The sequence below is a fragment of the Balearica regulorum genome, chromosome 2, assembly GCF_011004875.1.
Source record: "Balearica regulorum gibbericeps isolate bBalReg1 chromosome 2, bBalReg1.pri, whole genome shotgun sequence".
NCBI classification, from domain to species: Eukaryota; Metazoa; Chordata; class Aves; order Gruiformes; family Gruidae; genus Balearica; species Balearica regulorum.
Genome location: NC_046185.1, coordinates 161,661,914 through 161,680,023, shown reverse-complemented (window position 1 = coordinate 161,680,023; position 18,110 = coordinate 161,661,914). Strand labels below are relative to the sequence as shown.

The 18,110-nt window shown below is 48.6% G+C and overlaps 1 long non-coding RNA gene across 1 annotated transcript; it reads right to left on the bottom strand.

Annotated features, from left to right (window-relative positions):
- Window positions 1–11,196: 11,196 nt before the first annotated feature.
- LOC142600629 (uncharacterized) lies at window positions 11,197–17,988 on the bottom strand. The gene is made up of 2 exons (XR_012834219.1): window positions 17,220–17,988; window positions 11,197–17,111 (listed from the first exon to the last, which is right to left on the bottom strand). It is a non-coding gene; the product is annotated as an uncharacterized LOC142600629 (long non-coding RNA).
- Between the last annotated feature and the right edge of the window lie 122 nt (window positions 17,989–18,110).

The window sequence follows — 18,110 nt, the reverse complement described above, 5'->3', positions numbered from 1 at the left end:
AGACTCACCCAAGTCTTGTACAGTCTCTTTGTGCTGGGGTGCCTTTTTTTGCCTGGAGCAAGCTGAGACCCACTAGTGTTAAATATCATTAGATGGAACTACAGATAATTATTTGTGGGGGACACACTTTTCTGAAAACATAAAGGCCCATCCCTTTTCAACCTGTCTGTTAGCTTCTGCAGCTACAGGTTTTTGCCTCTAGACATCTCTCTAGGGCATGTAAACAGTGATTTCACAATCACCCAGCAGTCACGAAGATGAGTTTGAAGACCGGTTCCTGTTAATGTTGCTTGTAAAAGCATTGTGTGCCCACCATTCCTCAGGAAGCACGAGGGGCTGCAGCACATGGTTTGATGAGGAATGCAGAAGCCAAACATGGTGCTTCCATAGAGAGGGAAGGCAAAACTCTGCAGGGAGACAAACTCCAGAGCAAGAATCTGCCTTCACCTGGATAAGAAGTGCCAAGCCATCCCTCTGGAGGCATCTACCACTCTTCCAAAACTTGGAAGAGACCAAACATCTAAAGTAGATGGTTGGTCTGAAGTCCCTCCATTCTCAACACCTGTCCCAAAGTGCCCAAATTTGTCTGGACAAGGCTGGTCTCAGCCCAGCAGTTACCTCTTGAGTGCAGCGTGTCAGACTTACCCCACCAGCATCAGCTAACGTGCCACCAAAAGGCAGCTTCTTAAGGATCACCTGGCAAAAGACCTGGGTACAGGTGTACATTCAAGGTAGCCCACAGTGATCATCCCCCCCATTTCCTTTCCTTCTCCTTGTCATATATTCTATATCTACAAATGTGCAGTATGAATGGTTGCTCCTAAGCACCTACTTCTTTATACCATCCCTACAGGTTCAGAGGAAAACTCAGGTAGGAAGGGACCTCAGGAGGTCATCTGCTCCAGTTCTCCTGTGCTCTCCCTCTCTGCTTCTTGGAGGGCTTGCAAGGAATAAGGAGAACCTGCTGATTTTGGGAAGCTCCCAGAAAAAAACCACTACCTTGGGCTCACCTCACCAAGCAAAGTGAGGTCTCCTTTGGTCCGAAGGTGGGGTGTCAGTCCCCATTCTCAACACAGCACCTTCCTCCCCTTCTTTTTGTGTAGCCCCACTCTTCAGCATCTCCTCCCACCAAGAAATCTGGCTTGCCTGTCTCTTGCATCACCCAAAACACTTGTTCGTCTCAGGTCTTTGGCTTACGACAGTTTTGGGAGCCACCAGCAGCCGACCAAGCTCCATGCCCTGTTACAGTCAAGAGGGGCACAAGCCTGATACGGAACGTCCAGGCTTCTCCTGAAGGCTTGCTTTTTCAGTAACTCTCCATTTTCAGAGGTTATTGGCTTGTTCTTATCATGAAAGCTGCCCCTGGCAATACTCGTCTTTCCTTTGTAAGAAAAACATCCCGGGCCTTAAGTTATTTAAGTGTCACATGGGTTTAAGGCATTTTTTCCCCACTCACTCATAAGTGTCAGCTAGAGTTTGTTATCCACAGGCTGGGAGTCCAGGAGCAGTTTGTGTCTCTTTGGCTCCCGTATCTCATCACAGGGCACTTTTCACTTCAGAAATCTCTCTTCCCTTCTCAGGCTGTTCCTCAAGTCAGGAGAAAGACTGTCAGCTGATGTCTGAAGGGGGGGTCAGCCCAGCAAGTGGCTTGTTTTGTCTCTCTCCACAAAGCTGGAAGTTGGGGGGGGGGGATTTATAAGATGGAAAGACACAGGCCACTGACCCTTTCATCTCACATTTCATTGTGAGGGATTTGAACCGTTAATTTTCCAGTGCACCATCAAGAGGGCTGCCAAGAAAAGTCCCAACTGCTAAAAACCTCGTAGAAAGCTGTGAGAGTCCCCTTGCTTGCAAAAATGACAGAACTGTATTCAACAGCATATAAATAGGCATGAAAAATGTTGGGAAAAAGAAAAAGCAGAAGAAAGAAAAAGAGTACCAGGCTGCCTCCATGCTAGAGCATAGACCCAGCCATCAGCAGCACATGCAGACCCAAGCTGGAAAAGCCCAGCGAGTCTTTGTCCTTCTCTCTGTTGTTGGCACATTGCTCCAAATACATTGCTAGAATTTGCTGGAGGCCATGGCCAAAGCCACGGGTAACAGCAGATAAAGATGTTCCCTTTCTCCTCCAGACATGTCCCCTGCACCAAAATCGAGGATATCTGCTTTGGTTTGGACCGGAGCCATGTGAGACTCTCACAGAGCTGGAGGAAACCTCTCCATCCCAACGGCTTCCCCTGGATAGCTTTTGGGAAGAGACCGCAGTGACGTGTCCATGGCTGGAGCCCTGACTACTTCAAGCTTTCTGAATCTCTGCTAATATATTATCTTCCCCCATTAGCAGCTCTTGATTTATAACATGAATGTTGAAACTGCTCTGCTTTACTGCTTGAATGAACACATCAGATCCTACAGCCTTAAGATCTCTAAAGCAGACACCGTATGAGGGACTTAATCAGTTAGCTTCCTGCTAAGATCTCTTTTTTTAATAACCCATCAATGTTGAAAATCCTTAAATTGGTCATAAATGAAACTTAGGCCTAGAAACAAGAAAAGGGGTGTAAAGTCGTGTTGGTTCTCCACAACAAGCACAGGACAACTACAAGCAAGGGTTGGGATCAAATTTATCACAAATTGTACAAAATAAATAAGATGGGAAGATGTTCTCCCATTTTTTCCTGATCAGAAATAATTCAATTTATAATGGTTGCAAGCAAGATGCTTCTGGAGGGAAGAACAGTATTTGGATGAATGTCTCTCCTACCTCTAAAATTTGTCCTGCTGATCTATAAACTGTTCCCATGACTCAGCCACAAATTCCAGCTATGGTTTAATGTAGCTCTCTTTTTTCTCATGTTACATGTGCCTGATTCATCTCTTTTCCACCCATAAAATTCAGCTAAATACATGCAATATCACAGAAACAGAGAGCTGAGGTTTGTGCACTTGTTCCCACTTTCTCTGACATATTTATACCGTATGGTTGGCAGAAAAGTTTTGTACCTTAAATCAGTCCCACCATGGACACTGTGATGTTAATCATAGAATCATACAATCATAGAATGGTTTGGGTTGGAAGGGACCTCAAAGCTCATCTAGTTCCAACCCCCCTGCCATGGGCAGGGACACCCTCCACTAGACCACGTTGCCCAAAGCCCCATCCAACCTGGCCTTGAACACTTCCAGGGATGGGGCAGCCACAGCTTCTCTGGGCAACCTCTTCCAGTGCCTCACCACTCTAACAGTAAAGAATTTCTTTCTAACATCTAGTCTAAATCCACTCACCTTCAGCTTAAGCCCATTACCCCTTGTCCTGTCACTACACTCCCTGATAAACAGTCCCTCACCATCTTTCCTGTAGGCCCCTTCAGGTACTGGTAAGCTACAATTAGATCTCCCCGGAGCCGCCTTTTCTCCAGGCTGAACAACCCCAACTCTCTCAGCCTGTCCTCATAGCAGAGGTGCTCCAGCCCTCGGATCAGCTTCGTGGCCTCCTCTGGACTCTAAACGCACTGAATCCTTACAGCAGGGTGTAATGCATTACCTGGGTTTAGCTGAAAGAAATTTGGGGGTTTCTTCTGATTCTTGGATCTTTTACAACAGCTTTACAGCCGACTACCAGGCTCTTTTGATGTGAACTGTCACTGATCAGCACTGATAATGCAGCAAAAGAGGGACTTGTTGGGTTTCTTCACAGCTCAATCATCCATATGCTAATGAGGACATTTCCAGATCAATTGTGTTGCTGTGCATGAAACCATCTAAAATACAGTATTTTGCTATACAAACATTTGAGTTTTTTTAATTGGCTAGAGCAATGTATCTTGTCCAATATAAACTCAAAGAGAGGGGATAAATGTAGACCAAAAGAAACTTAGACCCTTGAGGCACCTATGGTTTAGACAGCAACTGAGTTATGGCTTTGAGAACTTTGGCTATGTTGAAATTTGTGTCTTTAAAGTTTTGCTTGTAGGTTTGTGGTTAAAGTTTCAAGAGATTGAAATTCCCAATTCATTTTATTTCTCTAGATGTTCATGGACCATTAATATGTGCAGTTTATTAAGCAGGCAATAATAGCATTACAACAGGAAAAGAAGGGAAAAAAATCAGTGCAGTAATTTAATCAAGTGGCTAAGCCTGCACAATGGGGCCAGGACTTCTGGGTTTCATAGACTTCATGTTTGACCTTGAGACAGTCGTGTCTATCATCTGTTCATATGCCTTCAAAATTTAACTCGCATTACAGGTGTGCTGCAAACTTGCAGAACTGCCTAGGAAGTCACAAAGAGCATCTGATGAGTGGTACCTCCCTGCACATCACAAATAGAGTTTGTAGCATTGCTTACAGGGAAATCTTGCCACCAGAGACAGTGGAGTATAAAATGCTACTCATTCCACCCTAAAATGGATGTGTAAAGGACAAGGGCTGGAGCACCTCTGCTATGAAGACAGGCTGAGAGAGTTGGGGTGGTTCAGCCTGGAGAAGAGAAGGCTCCGGGGAGACCTTATAGCACCTTCCAGCACCTGAAGGGGCTACAGGAAAGCTGGAGAGGGACTGTTTATCAGGGAGTGTAGTGACAGGACAAGGGGGAATGGCTTTAAAATAAAAGAGAGTAGATTCTAGTGGAGGGTGTCCCTGCCTGCAGCAGGGGCGTTGGAACTATGTGATCTTTAAGGTCCCTTCCAACCTAAACCATTCTATGATTCTATAATTCTGTGATTTAGATTAGATACTAGAAAGAAATTCTTTACTGTTAGAGTGGTGAGGCGCTGGAGCAGGTTGCCCAGAGACGCTGTGGATGCCCCCTCCCTGGCAGTGTTCAAGGCCAGGTTGGATGGGGCTTTGGGCAACCTGGGCTAGTGGAGGGCGTCCTTGCCCATGGCAGGGGGTTGGAACTAGATGGTCTTTAAGGTCCCTTCCAACCCAAACCATTCTATGATTCTATGATCTCTCCATTCATTATAAATTGAGTTCAGTGTGGCTCGCTCAGCAGAGGTCAGAGTTTCTTCCCTCCCTGGAAGAACTTGCAGGGGATCCAGGCTAGATAGCCCACCAGGACATCCTCATGCTGCGATATGCAGTCCCACTCTCTCCCACATGGTCCCTGCACCCAGCAGGTTCAGGTGAGGCAGCTCCGCAGCAGAGGAGGGGTGAGCAGGTAACCAGAGAGCTAAGCTTGAGCTTTGATTTTCTCTCACACAGGGCTTCATTAGCACACAGTGATGCCCATTAAACCCAACGAGCACCCGGTTCAGACCCTGCTGTTCCTTCATTCCCATTTCTTTTAGTAAACTTGTATCATCACCATCGATCATTCTATTAATATGGGGCAGTAGCTGACCAACACTTGATCAATTACGTGACCAGGCATCACACTCCATCACCTACCTAACTGCATCCCTGAAAGAAACGGTAGTCAGCCCTGTAACACTCTACTTAAAAGTAATAGTTACTCTGGAAAGCTGTTAAATGGTGCTGTGCCGCATTTTGAAACAGCACAGCTGTTAAAAACTCATTCGGGAGGAAGACACTGATGTTAGGTATTGAAAGGAGAAATGATTTAGATCCTCTGTTTGCTGTTCTAATTGTTTAATGCATTAAAATGAGCAAACACTTGATGATTATGTCTTTGTTTTAAAGACAGAGCCAGTAATGCGATGGAAGACGCAGGAAGACGGGGCCGAGTGCCCCTGGCCTGGGCTGGTACGGTTCCGATGGGGTCACCACAGTTTTGGCAGCTTTTACATTAGCAGCAAGTCTGACTCTACAATTATACCTCTTCTGAGGAGATAATTGCATGTTTCATAGCAGGCCCTGACTCTCCAGAGCAGTCTTTGGTGCCGATTCCTAAATAAAAAATGTATCTCGGAAGAGTTTTACTCAGGAGGCTGCAAGCACAATTTGGATGACCCGCTTAGGTGATTAACATGTGCACGGTGACAGCAAAAATACTACACGTCTTGCTGTGCTAGGATGATCCAGACTGCCTAAATCGGGGACATCCCTGTGCCTTCAGCTGGAGGAGATGTACCTCTGAAGGGTGAAGCCAGAAAGCTGGGGGGAGCCGGCAGGAGTCATGACCTGGTGTAGGAGGCACCAGGCAGAGACGTGCACCCCAATTCCTATCTCTCCTGGAGCTTGGATCTCACATTGGACACCTTCAGACACTTTGCATTTTCTTCTGTCATCAAAGTAGAGCTCCTGCTCTCCAAAATACCACCAGTAAGCCACCATTCAGTCTGTGCAGGATGAGTATATTTTGGCACTGGGTAACCTGGGGGGGTGACAGATGGGAGATTCAAGTTTCTAAGCAGCAAGGAAAGGGTCCAAACAACAGCTCCTCTATTCCAGCCCTCCTACAACTTGTGGATATGCCAAGAGTCAGACTTTCTCTGTGTCCAGCTCTGGAGTTGGAGCTAGGATGCCCAAGATGCACCACACCTAGGCCAGAGAGATGGAAAGTGAGACCACCACCCTGTAGTGCTGGCCACACACAGGAGGACAGACCTGCGTGCTGGTCTCTCCTCTCAGGACTGAGTTTTTCAGTCAACGACTGTCTCCTGTAAAGGGAATAAGCCATGCTTGAAGCAGCGACCAACACCCAGGAAGGCCATAAGAGAAGACTCAGCAGCATCGCGGGGTCTCCTGGGCCAGAGGATCTCCCATCACTTCATAGCTAGGATAGCTTTCCCTGAAGCCTAACTTTGATTTTCTTTGATGGCAAAATATGGCAATTTCTTCCTGCTCTTCCCCCACAGACATTCCCCACCCTCCCAGATTAGAAATTCATAGCGCACACAATAGGACCCTGATTGCTATTTTCCACATTCTGCTCATCGTTTTCTTTAGTCACACCTCTGTGATGTTTAATAAGTCCTTATTGAATTTGACAGCAGTCGTATGCCAGAAGCACAGACATAGCATTAGTCATATTTCCTCTATTCTGGAGTAATCCAATAATGGCTAGGTAATTAAAGCCTGCTCCTTACTAACATGTTGGGCTTCATGCTTTTTCTTTTGTACATTCAAAATCTAGTCGGTTTTCCCTGCAGATCGGCCCTGTCTGAATTGGACAAAACCTTGTGAGCTGCATGGCAAAGGCAGTGCCAGAACGCTGAGGAACAAGGGAAGAACAAGTGAAATGAGAGCAAAAGAGGAAAAAGTACATGAAAAACTGTAAGGTGGAGGGAAAGATGGGAGGGGGACTACCTGCAAGCCACAAGCATCTTGGGCCTTGTTTGAGACCTGTGCGAAGTCACCCCAAAGTGAAATGGCAACACGCTGCCCCACGGTCCGAGGAAACATGCAGTAGGACACACAGAACACATGCAGTAGGACACACAGAACACACGTAGTGGGACTCATGGAGACGTGTCAGGTAACATGGAGTAACAGTGATTTAGAGAAGAGCAACGGCTGCTGCTGGGTCCCAGCGGGTTGGCGTTGGCCAGCGCTGCAAGGGTGAGAGCAGCTCCTTTGGGGAACCGAGCACCCTGAAGCCACCTCTCTCCTGTGCCCCAGCTTAAAAACAAGATCACGCTTCCCTTTACAAGCCCACTCCTTCTTTCAGGTTCCCAGGGATCTCTGAAAGGTCGTGAAAGCTGCAATAACAGCATTTACTAATAGTAAAATGTTTCAAGTATTTTTGTTATGTGTTGGATGTTGCTTACTAAAACATTCACCTGGAGGGAATGAAAACCCCCCCTCAGACACACACACATACATCCTGCGGATAAAAGCTCCTTCTAATTGCAGCAGGAAATGTGACATTTCAAACTGGACGGACAAAGGCACTAATCATCCCCGGCGAGGAATGATCCTGCGGGGACCAGGAGAGGGAGTGGGCAACCGAGCTGCTCCTTTCCAGTCTCAGTGCCAATATGCTGTGAAACATATTTTTCTTAATTTAATAAACAGCCCTTCCCTCCCCCACACTGCCCACTTCTCATGGAGCAAATACGAAGCGGAGGGAGCCTGTGCCGCAGCAAAGGTGGGCGGCTGGGGTCGACTGAGACAAAGATTCTCCGCTTGTTTGCACCACGTGCAAATTTTCTTCTCCTTCCAGGGTTGTTAAAGAGTGAGGTGGTTCTTTGCCATCAACAGACTTCTAGTAAGCTTTTAACTTTTTTTCTCGAAAGGGAGGAAATCAGATTTACATTTATTTAAACGCAAACATACATCTTAAATATAGCGTACATAAAGCTGGTTTACTGCCTGCTGTTGCCGTCCACTCCCCCAGGCTGTCACAGTCCCTCCAGGAAAACAAAAAAGAGGATGATAAATTCAGACCTTCAGCTCAGTGTATGACCACCTGTACGCAATGCCATACCACTTGTAGAAAGACATTTCAAATGACACATTGACACGTGAGCCCACAGTCAATAGATTATCCAGCTCTAATTAAAAAATTCCCATCTCCCTTTTCCCCACCACTCCCTCCTTCTGAGGCACACACTTGCTGCAGCATGTACACGGAATTTATTTTTTTTGTTTGTAATTCTGGTCTTATTCAACATATTAATCAATGACCTGGATGAGGGGTCAGAGTGTACCCTCAGCAAATTTGGCGATGATAGTAAGCTGGGAGGAGTGGCCGACACACTGGAAGGCTGCACTGCCATTCAGTGGGACCTGGACAGACTAGAGAATTGGGCAGAGAGGAACCAAATGAAATTCTACAAGGGCAAGTGTAGGGTCCTACACCTAGGGAGGAATAACCCCAGGTACCAGTACAGGTTAGGGGTTGACCTGCTGGGAAGCAGCACTGCGGAGAAGGACCTGGGAGTCCTGGTGGACAATAAGCTCTCCATGACCAGCAGTGTGCTCTCGTGGCCAAGAAGGCCAATGGTATCCTGGGGTGCATTAAAAAGAGCATGGCCAGCAAGTCGAGGGAGGTTCTCCTCCCCCCTACTCTGCCCTGGTGAGGCCACATCTGGAATGTTGTGTCAAGTTCTGGGCTCCCCAGTTCAAGAAAGACAGGGAACTACTGGAGAGAGTCCAGAGGAGGGCTACGAGGATGATGAGGGGACTGGAGCATCTCTTGTATGAGGAAAGGCTGAGAGAGCTGAGGCTGTTTAGTCGGGAGAAGAGAAGGCTGAGAGGGGATCTTAATGCTTATCAATATCTAAAGGGTGGATGCCTAGAGGAAGGGGCCAGACTTTTCTCAACGGTGCCCAGTGACAGGACAAGGGGCAATGGGCACAAACTGGAACACAGGAAGTTCCATCTGAACGTGAGGAAAAACTTCTTTACTTTGAGAGTTACTGAGCACTGGAACAGGCTGTCCAGAGAGGCTGTGGAGTCTCCTTCTCTGGAGAGATTCAAAACCCACCTGCACGCGATCCTGTGCAACCTGCTGTAGGTGATCCTGCTCTAGTAGGGGGGTTGGACTAGATGATCTCCAGAGGTCCCTTCCAACCCCTACCAATCCATGAATCTGTGAATCTGTGTAATTCCTTATCCTACCTCCTTACACAGACACAGCTCCCTGCCACGGGGCAGGAGCTGCTTGGAGCGAGGTTCAGTCCAGATGTGCCCACTGCTGGGTGACCAATGTCTGGAGACCCAGCCCAGCACCCAGTGCACAGGGTGAGCACCGATTAGGTGGGCACAAGGTCCACAAAAGGCCATCAGTAAGGGCTGATTGCTGCGCGCTTAAATCTCACTCCTCCTCAAGGCTTGAACTTGCTGAAACTGGGACAGTATTGCCATCACTGGAGTCACAACCAAAGACACCTTCCTTCAGGCAGATGCTTAAGACCTTGTTTTAGAAACTCTGGAGGGTGGTGCACCTCCTGACCCTCCTTTGGGGGTGTCCTGGTATCAGATGAGATAGAGTGAATTTCCTTCCCAGTAGCTAGCATGGGGCTGTGGTTTGGATTTGTGCTGCAGCCAGTGTTGATAACCCAGGGATGGTTTCGTTCCTGCTGAGCAGTGCTTACACAGAGCCAAGGGCTTTTCTGCTTCTCACCCCACCCCACCAGCCAGTAGCTGGGGGTGCACAAGGACTTGGGAGGGGACACAGCCGGGACAGCTGACCCCAATGACCAAAGGGATATCCCACACCATATGACGTCATGCTCAGCATATAAGGGATTTGGGAAGGAGAAAGGTGGCGGCATCCAGAGTGACGATGTTTGTCTTCCCAAGTCACCATGACGTGTGATGGGAGCCCTGCTGTCCTGGAGATGGCTGAACACCTGCCTGCCATGGGAAGTGGGGAATGAATTCCTGGGTTTGCTTTGCTTGCGTGCATGGCTTTTGCTTTACCTGTTAAACTGTCTTTATCTCAACCCACGAGTTTTCTCACTTTCGCTCTTCTGATTCTCTCCCCCATCGTACCGGGGAGAGTGAGCGAGCGGCTGTGTGATGCTCAGCTGCCGGCTGGGGTTAAACCACCACACCAAGAAACAGGAGATTCATCCTGGACTCGTCTTGGAAGATGCATCCTTCCCTGCCAAGCCCTCGCCGCAGGATGGAAGGAAGCGGGCAGCTCCTCCCGTGCAGAAGAGCATCAGCAGCGTTTTGGACGAGCGAGCTAGCATGGGATCAGGCATTAGGGACAAATGAGACTCCGTGTCATCGGGATGCTCATGTGGAAAACAGGAGACCCCATTCCATGGACTGACGAAAAACTGCATTTCCTTCACTGAAGTGGTTTTAACACCCAGGACTAGAAAACACCGCATGGCTGGCACTGGTGGGCATGTAACACCGGGGCTTTCGTTGCCCCAGAGGCATCAGTGGCCATTGGAGCGGAGGTGAGGGTTGCGGGAGGGACACACACTCTCCTCTGCCCACCCATCTCCCCAGGTGGTTTGGTGACGGGCACGGACAAGGCACGTCGGGAAGGGGACATCCCAGGTGGGTGGTGGTACCAGGATACTTGCCCACAGGAGATGCTCCTCACCCCCTGTCAGGGGCCTGACTCGGTGGGAAAAGGGATCTGGGTGTTAAGTGGGCAGTGGGCACCAGGCTTTGGGCTCGTGGGAGATGCACGTCTGTGTACCAGGGATGGCCCGTGGCACGGCGTCACCACTGCCGGGTGCTCCCCTGACCCCTCTCCATCCTCGCATCGCTGGCATCTTGCTTTTCTTGAGCTTCTTGTTTCAGTGTCCAGCTGCACTTGAGGTAAAAATTTGTTGTCTTGGGGGGGAAAAAAAAAGTAATTTACTGCGAAGCACTGGCTGAAAATCATTTTCTGAACCACTGCACAATTTTAATCAGACGACCATACTGTATCCAATCAAGGGAGGATTTGTGAGGGGGGTAGGGGGGTGTTTCGCTGTGGCCTTCCCCAGAGGACAGTAAATCCAAGCTCTGCTCAGGAAGACGAGATGTCTCAGGCTTTGCAGCCTGCCCAAACCTAATTTGCACTAGAATTACATGGCCATTACTAATGTATACAGTGACTCAAATTGATTACTTTGCTATTAGTAAGAGCAACGCGCTCGCTTTGGTGATGGCAGCTTCCGACGGGGGAGGAGTACAAAGGGGTGAGAACAAAGCAAAGCTGCCGCTGCGAAAGAGTCCATGGGGGTGAGGAGGGCCATGGGGATGAGGAGGACCATGGGGGTGACGAAGGCCGTGCTCAGGGGATAGTTCAGCGTGCAAAAGAGTGTGGGAATGGCTGGAAATTTTTACACGTATTTTATGTGCCTAGCACATCTTGCATTAAAAAAAAGTATCACCTGGCTCAATCTTCGAGTGCCTGGAGTCTTACCACACGCAACGGGAGTGTCTCTGGTTTGGATCCAGGACTCACGCGGCCATGGGAAAGCCCAGACGTCCCTGGGGCTCCCTCCTGTCCACGCTCGCAGTCCCAGGGGTGCTGCCCTGCGGGACCCCCGCACACGCTCCTGCACAGTCTCACCCACTTCTTCAGGGCACTCCCAGCATCCGCGGGGCAGAGACTCGCACCACCGATGAGCTCTGCAGTGAGGATTACGTCCTCCCTCACCGGCCCGACAGCCAAAGCTTCCAAGCAATTTAGGGACAGTAGAAACGCTTTAGCAGAATTCGTGTCCCACTTCTTCCCACACCCCCATGGCGAGCGTGTGGCCCCTGGGAGTGGGGACCTGGAGTTCAAATCCCCAGTGCAAATCGGGCGCAGGGGTGTTTGAACATTGGCCTCCAGCGTCTCCAATACGTGTCTCTGCTTTTTATATACATTGTTTTTGCAAGAAGGACGTGGCCTGCCTTGGACACCTAACCCCTGGCAAGGGCTCAGGACAGGCAAGCCCAGAGATGGCGAGGGAGCTGCTCTGCTACCCAAGGGACTTATCCTGATGGGAGGAATATCGATTTATTTCCTGAAATCTCCTACTCACTGCAGCACAAACCTGATGTAATGAAAACGTAACCCTGGAGCCAAAACTCCTCTCTCACAGCCACACACCGATCCTAACTCACGTGAACGCACAATTTGCATTCCCATCCACGGGAACCTCCCCACACAGTAAAACACCTGAAGACTGGAGCTGGGACAAGGGAGGACGGGGAAATTTCACCGCAACCTTTCACTGCTCCTGCACAGCTTCTCCCCATCACACTTGCTTGACATTACACGATGCCTGTGACAAGGAGAAAAAGGAAAGGTTAAGATGTTGTCACCCCGGCTGAGAAACACGCTAAGCAATCACTCTCTATTTGTTCTTTAATCCTGGCAGGAATCTGCGGGGCTCTGAAGTCCCCCGGGGCAGAGGTGGCACTGGGGAAGGCAGCCCCATCTCCAGCCCATCTCTTGCTGTGAGGTCCTGAGCTCTCAGTGAGCACTGCTGGGTCTGCTGATTACATTTCCCTCGACTGGAAAAGGCAGTCGGTCTGATATACTAATAATATAACAACACAGTCAGTAATAGTGTAGCAATAGGAATAGTAATGCAGTTGTCTTCAAGGTGCAGCTAAATCAAGTTCGCTGAATCTCAGCACCTTTTCCTGGAGCTCCAGCCGCTGCACAGCACAGCTTGAGGTGAGCTCACGCAGGTGCAACGCTACGTCCCAAGGAAATAAGCGGGACAGTGGTTACGTTCTCCCGCCTTCCCTCCTCCAGAGGAACGGGAGAGGAGTGGTGTCTCCTTGCAGGTGATGAAATTCAGGTTGTGGAGGTGTAGGCAAAGATAAAACAGACAAAGGCTGTTTAAGGAGACTGAAAAATGAAGTCACATGTGACAAATCGTATCATTCTATGATATGATTCTATGAAAGGAAACGGACCGTGTGTATCACAGATGCAGTGCTTGTAGCAAGCCTTGTTTCTTGCCCGGTTCCTTTTGGGACCAGCACACGCGTATACACGCTCAGGCATGGGGTGATACCTGTCCACCTCACAGCATGGTATCGCAGGGCAGATGTTCTGCACAAGGTCCTCCAGCTCCCACTGAAGCAGCTCAGGTTCAACCCAAGGGACCCGCTGATGGCTGAGGGACCCAATTTGGCATCCTCCCCTCTAGCACTGCCATGGCTTAGTTCAGCTTTCTCACCTTGCTTTCACCCTTTAGTTTCAGCTTACCTTGCCTCTTTAAACACTCTGTAATCAAATCCAAGCTCAAGGTCACTTTTACAGCTAGGCTATGGTTTCATTTCACTAGGCTTTGTGTCCTGTTGTGGCTCCCCAGGGGCTCAGGCACGGCCACCCCGCTTTTGGAGGCACTGCAGCACCAAAGAGCAGCGGCTGGGTCACAACACACCTGCGCGGGGAGGAACACGCATTTTTTGTAATGCATGGGAGTAAAAGGAGGCTGGCAGGGAGACGGGCCGGTCTTCCTCCAGATGGACGCATCCGTGCGAAGATGAGTCGGGAGTTAAGGCTGCTGAGCACCGGATTTCCTCCCTGGATGCCGAGCCCTGCCCCATCGGCTGTCAAGGGCTGCTAGGGAAAGCTTGCAAGGGTCTTTATTTGTTGTCCTGGGAAATATTTATTCTTGACACAAACCAACTTTACTTCTGTCATCTGCCAAACACCTCCGCTCTGTTTCTTAAGCAGAGTTGGAAGCACTGTTGTTCCAGAGCTCTTTTCTGCATCTCTCCCCACCCACCGAACGCGCCGGCGAGGAAGCGGGGATGCCAGCCATCGTACTTCTCAAACCAACATCAAAAGCCTCACGTTCAGCTCTTGGAAGCGAGTATTTGGGGAATATTATGTTGCCACAGCTGTTAATTTTTCACACGGCAGGTGGGAAACCTGTTTGAAGGGCACGATGGAAAAGGCCAGTTGCTCTGTAATATTTTACACCACAGAAAAGTGGGGGTTGTTCATAGCCAGCGCTGAGTATCCACCCCGGAGCATCCAGACACTACGGATATTTTAAGCAAATACTCAAAGCTCTTGTTCGGTCTTTTCCTCCAAGCTATGGGAAAAGCAGACAAGCCATTAATTGCACAGGCAGATGGCTATTAGGAAGCGTGTGAGAACTGGCTATACCGCCGCTGTGTAGGTGGAGCTGATTAGATGGACCTGAATAACAACACAAAAAAAAGGAAAAAGGAACATTTCCTACATTTCCTTTGCTGCATGGTGAGAAAAGCTTTTCCCATGTGACTGCAGGAGAAGACAATTCAAAAATAACAGCAAAATTGCTCCTCGCTTTCCCACTGAGCCAGGTTACTAGCAAGAGCACTTTGGGGTTTATATATAATTCCTCCACAGCTTCACTGCCGGGCAACGCGCACACGGGACCAGGATGGGCACAGGAGGGTTTGGGGTTGTCTTCACACAGGCTGGCATGGGTTAAACACGTAAAGAGACCCAGGCACTGCAGTACCAGAGGTTCCCACTTCTCTGCAAGCTGCCGCCAAAAAAATCCCTTCCTGTTCCTCTGCCGTCCCATCTTTAAGCAGCTTGGGTTTATCCACCTGATTGGCCCTACCTGGAATGCGTCTTTGGAGCTCCTTCACCATGGAGACCTCCCACCAAAGACCTCCAAAGCAAGGCTGCCGGCTTTCAGCTACCCATTCCACCCACCGGCACAGATGACGAGTGCGCCTGGCAGGCAGGACACCTTCTTCAAATCCTTTGGGGCTGACACGGCTGCTTCTCTGGTGAGCAGCCTGGGGACACCATGGCCCTAGCCGGCCAGTTTGGTAGGGTTTCACTAGAAAGATCAGTGGCTTCGAGTTCATGAACTGAATCAGAGCAGGCTGTGACAGCACGTCTGCTTGGACATGTCAGTAAACCAGGTGGTGTACTGGCAGAAGTACCTCTATTTAATGGTTTTCCATGACAGAGGCTTAGCTTGTCTAGCCAGTTCCAAAATGGATGTCAATTCCATGACTGAAAACCCTCAGAGAAACCCAGTGCCCATCTCCAGCAATCACTGCTGGCCCGATTAGCCGGCTTCTGCAAATTCTGGGGCTTCTTACCCACTTGCCTCCATTTACTTTACAGGACACCCAAGTGTCTCCGTCAGGGAGGTGATTCCAGTGACAGAAAGGACACTCGAAGTTGGGTGTTGCAGCAGCTCTGAAGCCCTTTGATGAAAGGAATCCTCATGTTTCTGGATGTGTAGCTTCTCCCCTTCCAGTTGTTGCCTGCTCTATCTAATCCGTGTTCCTTTCTCAGGACAGGGACTGTTTCTCCACAGGTTAGCGCAAGCACTTAGCACAACTAGCTAATGAGATCCATCTTTACTACTACAGGACAAACTGAAAATTGCAAAACAGTGCTCTGAGTGAACCAACCACACAAAAAGCAGAACTCTAAATTCCACCCCCACCCCACACTGTGCTTATAGATGCAAAACAACAGCATTGCAAGACATCAGCACAGGGTTAAATCCTCACCTAGAATGAGATTCATGAAGAAGCTGGTGTCAAAATTGTCTTTGGAGTAGATACACAACTTGGGTGGTCAACCTAAAGGTACTTTCAAACATTATTGTCAAAACTCTTATCTAGGAAAAATCATTAGCTTCATACTGCACTGCTGTCGATAGAATGCTCAAAACAACAATTCATTTTAGACAAGTATCTTTGTATCACGAGCAGAAAGACAGTTATTACAGGCCGGAGACATTTGATTCATATCCCCCATCATTGTTGGCCATGGAGGCAGACGCTGCGGAAACAGCCTGCCCTCAAAAGGCCAAATACCAAAGTGCACCGCGTGGAGCCCGTGGGCTGCAGCCCGAGCCTTGAGCGCAGCGGCAGCTCTCCCCTGCGTTCCCTTCCCGTCCGCCTCCTATTTACCATCGCTTTCACCCCGACCCAAGACCAGCAGTAACAATCAAGAGTAGGCAGTCAAGGGAATATCAGAAAATCAGTGTACCAGGCTGTGGGCAGCCCAGTCATCAACTTGCCTCGCGATTCGGTTACTTAGCTCTAAAAACAAACGTATTGAAACAGTGAAGGAATAACGGACAGACTTCGCCGTTTCCAGGACTCCTGCTGCTTAGCTGCATCACAGGGGTTCGCACTGCCGCTACAGATGCACGCAGGGAAGCGATTAATTGTGCAACAGGAATGACAGATGGACACGGACACAGCCACAGTTCTCATGAAGGATCTTGAAGCAACTACTTAGGTGGCTCAAACAAGTGTGTAAAGCCTCACCCCCAAGGAAATACTTGTCTTGTATCTCATATTGTATGAAAGCTCATTTTTTGGCTATATACTAGATTCCACAGTTACTTCAGATGAGGAAACCAGCAGAAGCCGAGCAGGTGAATGCACTCTTTGGCACAGACCAGCGCTGGAAGCGGTTTCACCGTTCACCACCTGCTACCACCCTCCAAGGGTGAACACCGACCATGCTCAAACAGACCTGAAAATTACATAGGCAGTCTAGTCTACGCGGTAAGCCACGAGGCACAAAGATTCTGGTAACTGGGGCTTGCAGGAATGCAAGGGGGCACATAAGGCCCGAGGAGGTACTGAGTAGGGAGCAGCTGGTCTCTGTAGCAGGCCTCCAGAGGAGTCACACTCGGCACTTCTGCTGCTGTCGTAATGGCAAGGTGTCAGCAGAAAGGGAAGACGCTTGCAGTTGCTCGCACACAACCGGTGCCGTCCCAGCACAGGGTTTTTGCTAGACGGATACGCATCTGTAGCACTGAGATCTGTTTCAGCCGTCCGTAGGTGTATGTGAGCACTGCAGGAGAGATCTGTAACCTCTTGGCTGCAAGGATTAAGAGGGAAAGGAAGGTGGAAGGCTGAATTAAAAACCATAAATCATTCTAGTAACGGGGAAAAGAGAAAGACAATGCAGAGAGCCATGACCAGGTACCTTTTCCAAAGGGTGACACCATGGCAGTGCCAGAAGGCTGCTCAGATTCTAGTGAAGCACGCACAAGACCATCCAGAGGCACATGAAGTAACTGGCACTTTCTTACTCCAGGCAACACACACTGACATCTCCCGTGTTCTGCAAAGGGAGTAGCTTGTTGTTTCACGATATACCGTTTTTGTTCCGTCTGACAGGATTAACAACCAAAATTCTGGGTTAAAAGTGAAATGAGCAAACATTTTGTCACGATTTCACCCAATTTCTCTCTAATTTATGTGGGCAGTAAGCTTTTATGATGTCCTTAGCTAGTCACATTTCTCCGGTTTTAAATGTCTGGATTTTGTAAATGTGTTCTTGGCAAAAACAAAAGTGTCGCGGGAACCATAACTGCTTTATAAAGTGATCTACTTTTGGATGCTGCAACTGAACTGAGATGAAGGAAACCGGACAGTTTTTAGAACATCCAGCCAATGACTCTCAACATCCAAATAATGCTCCTGATACATCCTTCATGAAAACAGCCCAAGTCAGCCTGGCACCACGTGACCCTTCTCAGAAACTATTAACTCACACATTAAAACAACTGGAAGTGTTTTTATGGCACTACTCCAAATTTCTATAGATTCTTACCATTAAAAAAAAAATAAATCTAAGTATTTCCAGTTTTTACTCTTTCCTTCCAGATGAAAAATCTCCAAGGATACAAGTTACACTAATTTATGTCTGATGTATAGACAAGTATGTCTGAAATTCAAGATGCATACGCAAATAAAGTACAAAACCAAAAAAATAATGTCATTAAATCTCCCAAGCAGAGGCGAATCCGAGCAACTTCAGTTGCTGTTGAAACAGAACTGGAAATGCATTTTTAGTCAATCTTCTGCTTTCACG